At 37.2% G+C, this 8,863-nt stretch overlaps 1 pseudogene; it reads right to left on the bottom strand.

Annotated features, from left to right (window-relative positions):
* Nucleotides 1-5,497: 5,497 nt before the first annotated feature.
* On the bottom strand, nt 5,498-6,826 carry LOC114027919 (annotated as a pseudogene).
* Between the last annotated feature and the right edge of the window lie 2,037 nt (nt 6,827-8,863).

The raw sequence follows: 8,863 nt of genomic DNA, 5'->3' as shown, positions 1-8,863 counted from the left end.
AATTCTTATTGGGGACTGCATATTTTTTGAGGTTTTTCTTGTAGCTGCTTTGACATCTTTGTCTTCTGCATTTGAGTCTTGAGCTTCCCTGTTACCATAGTAACTTGTTATGCTCAAGTTCTTTCTTTTGTTGTTGTTGTTTGTTCATTTTTTCATTTTTCTATTTCTTAATTTTTAACTCTATGTTACAGTAGGGCTCTGATCCCTGGGTGGAGGGGGCACTGTTTCAGGCTTCAGGCTTTTCTTGCTGCTGTTTTCAGAACTATCTCTGCAGGTCTGTAAGTTTTTGGTGCTTTCAAGATGGTATCATCTAAGAAGAGGTGTGGTCACTGCTCTCCTGGTCTGTGCTCTGGTTTTTACAGAGGAAGGGACCTTGTTCTCCCCTACCCATTAGTACTAGACCTCTTCTTGCCCCTTGGACTGTGTCCCCCAGCTCTCCTGTGGCCACAACTACTAATTGTCTCTGTCCTGGGATTGAGACCAGAGTCCTTATTCCCCTGAGAGTGACCAAAAGCACTCTTTTCTGCACTGGAACCATGAACCAAACTCCCTACTCCCCTGAAGAAAGGTAAGTGCTATGACTATTCTTGGCCCTGGGATTTGATACAGAACTGTATGAGTAATACAACAAGGTCCTGAACCCAGACTCACTAAAGCATCCCCTGCAATCACCTTCTGAGCATTTGTTCAACTCACCCACACACATCCCCCCACACACATGTACACACAGAGTTCATGAGCTAAGAGTTTCTGAAACTGTTACTGCAATCCATGTACCCCCAACACCAGATAGGACCTTCCTGTGCTTTGTTCCTGGGGCCCACCACCACCCTTGTGCAACATACTTTTCCTGTTGACTGCCTATGTTTTCTAGGACTAGAAAATTGTTTAACCTGATCTTTTGTTGGTTGTGCTGCTTCAGAATTTGATTTGAGGTGTTACTCTAGAGTTGTTTGGAGGGGAATTTGAAAAATTCAGCTAAGTGGTTCTCTACTCAACCATCTTGGCTCTGCCTCTCTTCCTACACACATATGTATGTTTATATGCATGTGTGTATATATGTATGTATGCATGTACCTATATGATAGACATGTCTTATTCCCCTAACTAGAAAACAAGCCTCTTAAGAATAGGATTTAAGTCTTACTCATTTGTATTTTCCTCTGTGTTAAAAAAAAAAATGAAAAACATTTATACCACCTGAACAGCTCCAACATTCTACTCCATTGTTTCACTTCAAGTACTCAGGCAGCACCATAGAACTTGCCATGACCCTGTGCCACTGCTCCGTGATTATTTTCAAAACTATAATTTTTTTTTTCTAACAATCACTTCTCTTTCCATTTCTCTCCTTGGCCTCTACCTATTGAAGCTTCTCTTAATTCTCATCAGGATGTCTATACCCTCAAACCTCCTTTATCTCTGCAGTCTATCATCTCCTTTTTGATTTCTCTTTTCTCCCCAACCAGTTTAGATATAATGTACAGCCATAATTAGATACCACATTTTTGGAAAGATATGAAATAGCTGGAGTGTACAGAGGATGGCAACCAGGACAATAAAGGTTCTAGAGATCATACTATTTGAGGATTGTTTGAAGGAATTAGAGAAGTTTAGCCTAGAGAAAAGAAGGTGGGAGAGGAATATTTGGAAGAACTATTATACTTGTTATATCTAAACTAAAGGGCATAACTCAGAGATGTGGGAGAAAGTTACAATCAATGATCAAAAGCAAAAATGAAGCATCAAATTTAGGTTTAATATAATGGAAAGCATTCAAACAAAGAAAGATATACACAAGTTGGATAAGCTGCTTTCAGAGATAGTGGGATCCTTCTCAATGGAAGGCCTTAAAGTCTAGATCAGGGATGGGGAACCTGCAGCCTCGAGACCACATGTGGCCTTCTAGGTCCTCAGGTGCAGCCCTGTGACTGAATCCAAATTTTATGGAACAAATCTCCTTAATAAAAGGATTTGTTCTATAAAACCTGGATTCAGTCAAAAGGCCATACCCAAGGACCTAGAAGGCCACATGTCGTCTCAAGGCTGCAGATCCCCCACTCCTGATCTAGCAGACTATTTATCTTGTGGAGATTATTCTAATTCCTTGCTCTTGTTACATATATTCAGTATTAATCATATTGATCACCTGCTTGTTACTTCACAGCTTAGGTTCCTTCAATCACAATTCAGGTGCCACCTCCCAAACAAGAGGTTTCTTGACCACCAATCACACCAAATTATTAGTATTCTCCCTGAATAACAATTTTTGCACACTGTGTTGACTTATTTGTGGACATGTTGTTTCCACCAACCACTAACAGAATATAAGCTCCTCAAAGACTTCTACTCTTACCTTTGTCCCCTCCTTCTTTTCTTTCCTAATTTCCTCTTCCTTCCTTCCTTCCTTCCTTCCTTCCTTCCTTCCTTCCTACCTTCCTTCCTTCCTTCCTTCCTACCTTCCTTCCTTCCTTCCTTCCTTCCTTCCTTCCTTCCTTCCTTCTTTTCTTCCTGTTATTTTTCTCTGTGAGAATAGTAGTACAATTATGAAAAAGAAACTGAGGCTAGGATTAAATAACTTCTCCAGAGTCACATAGGTAGTGAGTGACAGAACCAGAACAAAATTCAGGCTTTCTGACATCCATATCAATGTACTTTAAACTCCTGGTGCCACATTAGGAACTAGCAATGCAAAAGCAAAAATGAAACAATGTTTATTTATTTATTTATTTGTTTGTTTGTTTGTTTTTTTGGTGAGGGCAATTGGGGTTACACACATCTAGTGGGTGTTATGTGTGTGAGGTCGGTTTGAACTCAAGTACTTCTCATTCCAGGGCCAGTGCTCTATACATTGCACCACCAAGCTGCCCCCACAACAATGTTTACTCTTGAGGGGGGTTTTCTACAATGTTTTCCCTCGTAAAAGATCATTTTAAATAATTAAAATACATAAGCCAGAATATAGAGCTTTGACTCTGGTTTATCCCATTTTTCTAAGACTTTTGATAGATACCATTACCAGAAACTACAAGTAGATAAATAGTGTTTCCTCTTTGAAACATGGCTACCAATATGCCTTGTTTGAAGCCAGTTGGTCCCAACAAAGCTTCATGCAGCTTTGTGCAGCAGAAAGGAAAGGGGAAGTATAGAATGGAAGAAGCTATTCATTAAGTACCTATTATGTGCCAGATACTGTTCTCAATTTTTACTTTACAAATATTATCGCACTTGATCCTCATAACAACACAGAATGGTAGGAAACCAAGAAAACTGAAAACACAGAGTTTAAGTGAATTGCCCAGGGTCACATTTAATTTGAGTTTGAAATGACTCCATATCCAGGTATCTATTCATTTTGTCACCTGTCTTTCTTTATTTCTCACACACAATACTCCATCTTCAATGCTTTTTATACTGGCCATATCCCAGATATGTTCCCTCTTCCTTGCATTGGACAATCCCTTCTCTTCTTTCAACATGCAGCTTAAACACCATCTTTGACAGGGAGTCTTTATTGATGTCCATTTCCCAATTTCTAACACCTTCCCTCGCACCTTACCTTGAATGTAATTACTTTATATATGCTTTATTTACTTTTTATATTTTAATTTAATTTTATATTTTATGTTTTTCTTTTATGTTTGCTTTGTGTATTGTTTGTGTGTTTATTATATCTCCATTGCAATGTAAGCACTTTCCATTTGGGATTGTTTCAATTGATTGATGTATCCTGACCTACAAAATACAGTGGAATTTTCAACATCTGTCAATCAACACGCATTTATTAAGATGCTAGAAATACAAAGAATGCAGCCATCTATAATAGAAAAAAAACGTTTTATTATTATTAATGAGAAGAGGATAAAGTGAAGTTGATCTTGGTATCAGAATGTTTAGGCTAAATTCCTAATTTTCACTTACTAGCTAAAAAACCTAAGCAAATCACTGCATCTTTCTGAATCTCCATTTACAAATTTATTAAGTGGAAATAATTATATTTGCTTTGCCTATCTTAAGTTTCTAGGGGGAAAAACAAGTAAAATCAAAATTTGATAAGACATTAAAACTACTTTGAAATCTTCAAAGTGCTACATGGCTGCTTAATAGTATTAAAACAATATTATGATTATAATTAAGCCTAATAGTTCTACATAGATATAAGCTGATGCTGAAAAATTTTCAACTTCCAGAAAATGTATTTTTTCACTGACCTAAAATATTCTTTGGCTTACTAAAAGCCTTTTTTCATCACATTTCATCCCCTTCCATTTCCCAAGTTGTAACAGTGGTTCAGGTTTGTTTTCTCAGAGAGCAATGCATAGAACTCCAAAAAATCCTGAGAAATTCTCAGAGAACATTTCATTTGATGACACACACATGCCACTAGCTCTGCTTTAACATTTAACATTTACAATACTGTTTGCCAAATGAAGAGAAATGTTAAGACTCTAGAACAAATGTTTACTGAGCAGATTATTCTTGAGGACCTTCTGTTTGAAAGTTAAAAATTAAAAGTAGAACAGCATTGTTGGTCCCCATCTTAACAAAGTGGAATAGGCTATGTTTGAAGTATGATGCTTTATAAGCTAGGTAATATATCTTTCTTTGCCTCTAGTTCTAATATCTTCTCTTTCCTTCAAGAACAGAAAACAATAACTAATAGCTTTAATAGCCACTGTTTTCTTCACTTTAAGTACACTAAACGCACTTTTCCTTTTGCCCTCCAAAATCACAGAAAACCACCTACTGCCTCATAGCATCTGAAACTATAGTTTAAAAGGAATTATCAGGGGCAGCTAGGTGGCACAATGGATAGAGCACAGGTCCTGCAGTCAGCAGGACCTGAGTTCAAATTCAGCCTCAAACACTTGACACTTACTAGCTGTGTGACCCTGGTCAGGTCACTTAACCTCAGATTGCCTAGCCAAAAAAAAAAAAAAGGAATTATCACCTAGATTCCCAAAATATGCTTCCCCACTAAAATGATGAGTGGTGGCAAGTTTTCAAGGGGTTTATCTTTGGAGATTTGAAATGTATATTAGTATTACAAACAAACTTAGAATTAATACCCTAAGCAACCTCTTATTACACTCTGAAATTAGGTGGTGCATATTAACTAGGAATGGTCTTATATTTCCACATTGTACATTTAACTAAGGATCACCTTTTCTTTAGAGAGGAAGGAAACTTGTCTGGGGAAATCATTTCTCCCCCTTCTTCTGCTCTTCTAAAGCTGGAGAGGAAAGAATATATTGGTTTAGGAGGGCAAATAATGGTACAGGATTGAGGTGGTAATAATTATTGTTTGTCTTTAGTGCTCTCTATCCCAGATATAACCTCTGTTGTCTATTAGTTTCTTTCACTTAGTCCCATGGATTTAACTGAGCAGGTCATCAGAGTTGAATAGCTTTCTTTTTTTTATTGCAAATAAGAAAAAATATTTTGGGGTGGTGGGAAAAGAGAAAGATACAAAAGATGGATGGGTCAGATGAGCTTGTTAGCTGGATGCCTTCTGGAATTGCTGATTTTCATCTTCACCCTCTATACAGTCTGTGTCTGTTTCCTCATAATCCTTCTCCATGGAAGCCAAATCTTTCAGAGCTCTGAGAATTCTCCTTCATCCATGTCTTCACCCACATACCAGTGGTGCACAAATGCCCACTTGGAATACATAAGGTCAAACTTGTGATCTAGATGGACCCATGTTTTGTCAGTGGCTATTGTGTTACTGACCATGCATACTGCCTGCTGTACTTTAGCCAGGTATCCACTGGGTACCACAGTTGGAGGCTGGTAATTGCTACCAACCTTGAAGCTGGTGGGACAACAGTTTACAAACTGAATGGTTCTCTTGGTCTTGATTGCAGCAATAGTGGCATTGACATCCTTGGACACTACATCATCTTGCTACAGCATGCAAAAGGGCCGTGATATGGGTCACACTTTACCATCTGGTTGGAGGGATCAAAACAAGCATTGGAGATCTCTGCTACAGAGAGCTGTTCATGACAGGCCTTTTCAGAAGAGACAATGGGTGGGTAGGTGAGGGGAAGAGGATTCGAGGATAAGGCAGCAGGTTGGTCTGGAACTCTGTAAAGTCTGTATTGAGAGCACAGAGAAGCATTGTTGGAGAAAACAATCCGGCAAATGAGCTGGTCTATGTTGGTGTATGCAGGGTGCTTATTGTCCAGGTTCTGGAAGCAGATGTCATAAATTACTTCATTGTTCACCATGAAGGGATGGTCTGAGTGCTCTAGTGTGGTGTGAGTGGTTAAGATGGAGTTATAAGGCTCTACTACAGGTGTGTATACCTGTGGGGCTGAGTAGAGGGCAAACTCCAGCTTGGACTTCTTGCCATAGTCAACAGAAAGCAGAGAGGTGAAACCTAAACCTGTGCCACCCCCAAAGCTGTGAAACATCAGGAATCCCTGTAGCCTTGTGCACTGGTCTGACAGTTTTCTATGCACTCCAATACAAGATCAATTATTTCCTTCCCAAAAATATAATGGCCTCTGGCATAGTAATTAGCAGTATCCTCCTTGCCAGAGATCAGCTGCTCAGGATAGAATAGCCATTCATAGATGCTAGTCCAAACCTCATCTATTACTGCAGGCTCCAAGTCTACAAAGATTGCTCTGGGGACATGCTCACCAGCTCCAGTCTCACTGAAGAAGGTATTGAAGGAGTCATCACCAACCCCCAAGATCCTGTCACTGGATATGGTACCATTGGGTTGTATACTATGCTCTAAGTAATATAATTTCCAGCAGTCATTGCCCATCTGCACTCCAGCCTGGCCAACATGGATAGAGATACGTTCACACATGGTTGCTCCAATATGTGAAGATGGTAGGGTGCTGTTGACTGAAGACAGGTTATGGGTCTCTGCCAACACAGCAAATCACAGTTAAATAGCTTTCTTTATCTCTCTTGAAGCATTAGAACAAAGGATAAATTGGGTGTGTTTGAAAATAGAACATCTTTTGAAAGCATACATTGAGAAAAACATCGACACAGTTTCCAGAGTATCTCCAACTTCTGGTTCTTTACTGCTTGAGAAGATCTAGTCCTGCTCTCCTCTCAGGTAGCTAGGTAAAATTTTCTGCAACAACAACTATGTAACTAAGACTTTTAACCTCTCTGGGACCTGTTGTCTTGATGAATGTAATATGTATTTGATTCTATTCCACTACTTTTCTCTGTTGTAAGGTGATATTGCTCATAATATTCCAACATAATTCTCTAAGAATATACATGATTATTCTGAACTCATAGCTACTCATATCTCTCTTCTTCTGGCAAGACGTTCATGTTTTTACTGAATAAAGTGGTTATTCAATTCAATTTTATTTTATTTTCAGTCCTAAATTCTTTTTTCTCTCTTCCCCTCCCCCACCCACAGAGAAGGCAAGAAATATAAAACCTGTTACAAATATAAGGTAACTCAAAACAGAAAGAAAAGAGCTATTTAGGGAATTGATTTTCAACAATTAAATTTCTGCTTCAAGTATTACTAGTGTTAATGTCTATTCTTTTATACATTTTTCATTTTTGGAAATAACAACTTGGTAAAATACCCTAAATTTGATTTTAAATGTACATTTTAATTTTTCTATTTTTTAAAAAATTTTTCTTCTAGTTTGTATTTTTTTCTAACAATTAGGTGATTTACATACTCAAAGCTGATTTAGAAATGACTCCCACATCATTTAGTCATATCTTGTTTTTAAAAATTAAATTGATTTAATCTTTTATGCTATCTTATTTGGTCCTAACCATTTCCAGTACCTTCCAATTTAGGTAAAAATTAAAAAAAAAGAGATTTTAGGCATATAGCTTCTGAGTAGTCTATAAGCCTTTGGCCTTCTTATTCATGAACCATATGTTTCAATGTATATTTTGTGATTTTCACCTACTTAAGTATTGATGTCACTGAATATCAACATATAAGCTGATTTAATCTGAAGAATCTTATTGAACTTTCATAGAATTTCTCTATTTTTTATCCTCTGTAGCAGATGTTGGTACAAAAACCTCAATTATTTTCATGGTGGTCTTTTTTATAAATGTTTATCTCTTCTATACAAGAAAACAATGATTACATGAAATATTATTTCTTAGCATGCCTGTGACCCATGCTTTCATCTCAATTGAATTTATCTTAGTCTTTTAGTTGTTTTATTTTTCATAATAAAAATGTCATGATTAGTAAGATTCATTTATTTCAATAATATGTACTTGGCTAAGGATCCCAAATTCTGGCTACCAATGGCAAAGTATATCATTAGATAGTCTGAAAATTGGGTGATTCTCATCACTCCCCCCCTCCTTCTGCTGCAATAACACAATAACAAAAGATAGGAGGCTGCATAGTAGTGAGGACTATTTTTGTTTTTATCCTGGTTTGTCGTTCATGGCCAATGACTTCATCCTCAAGTGGCCTGTGCATTGGTGATAAGCCTCTCTGTGCTTGCTAAGCTGATACTCAGAATTTAGATATAGTCTGTTGTTTAAACCATCCTTGAACCCTTTATACCATGAAAAAATCTGTGAAACTTTAGATTCTATTAGCAGAATATTCAAGATGCCAGGGTCACTGCTATACCACAATGAAGCATTGGAGTATGGCAGTTGTCCTTAGTAGAAAAAAATACAGTATATTTTAAAATATTACTAAATTCAAGGTACCTTCTTTGTATTGTGAATTTTCTCAATGAAAGGATACAATAGCATTACAACTACTATCTTGGGAATATTTATAAATTTTATTATTGAAAATAGGTCCCTATATTTTAAAATGTTAGGAACCACAGCTGTGTATTTTAAGTTCTAATATTTCATGGTCTAATGTTACCTCAAGTTT

Source organism: Vombatus ursinus, unplaced genomic scaffold (assembly GCF_900497805.2).
Source record: "Vombatus ursinus unplaced genomic scaffold, bare-nosed wombat genome assembly UNPS02014864.1, whole genome shotgun sequence".
Taxonomy (NCBI): domain Eukaryota; kingdom Metazoa; phylum Chordata; class Mammalia; order Diprotodontia; family Vombatidae; genus Vombatus; species Vombatus ursinus.
Note: the sequence above shows the minus strand (reverse complement) of the source record. Positions and strands in the feature narration are given on the sequence as shown.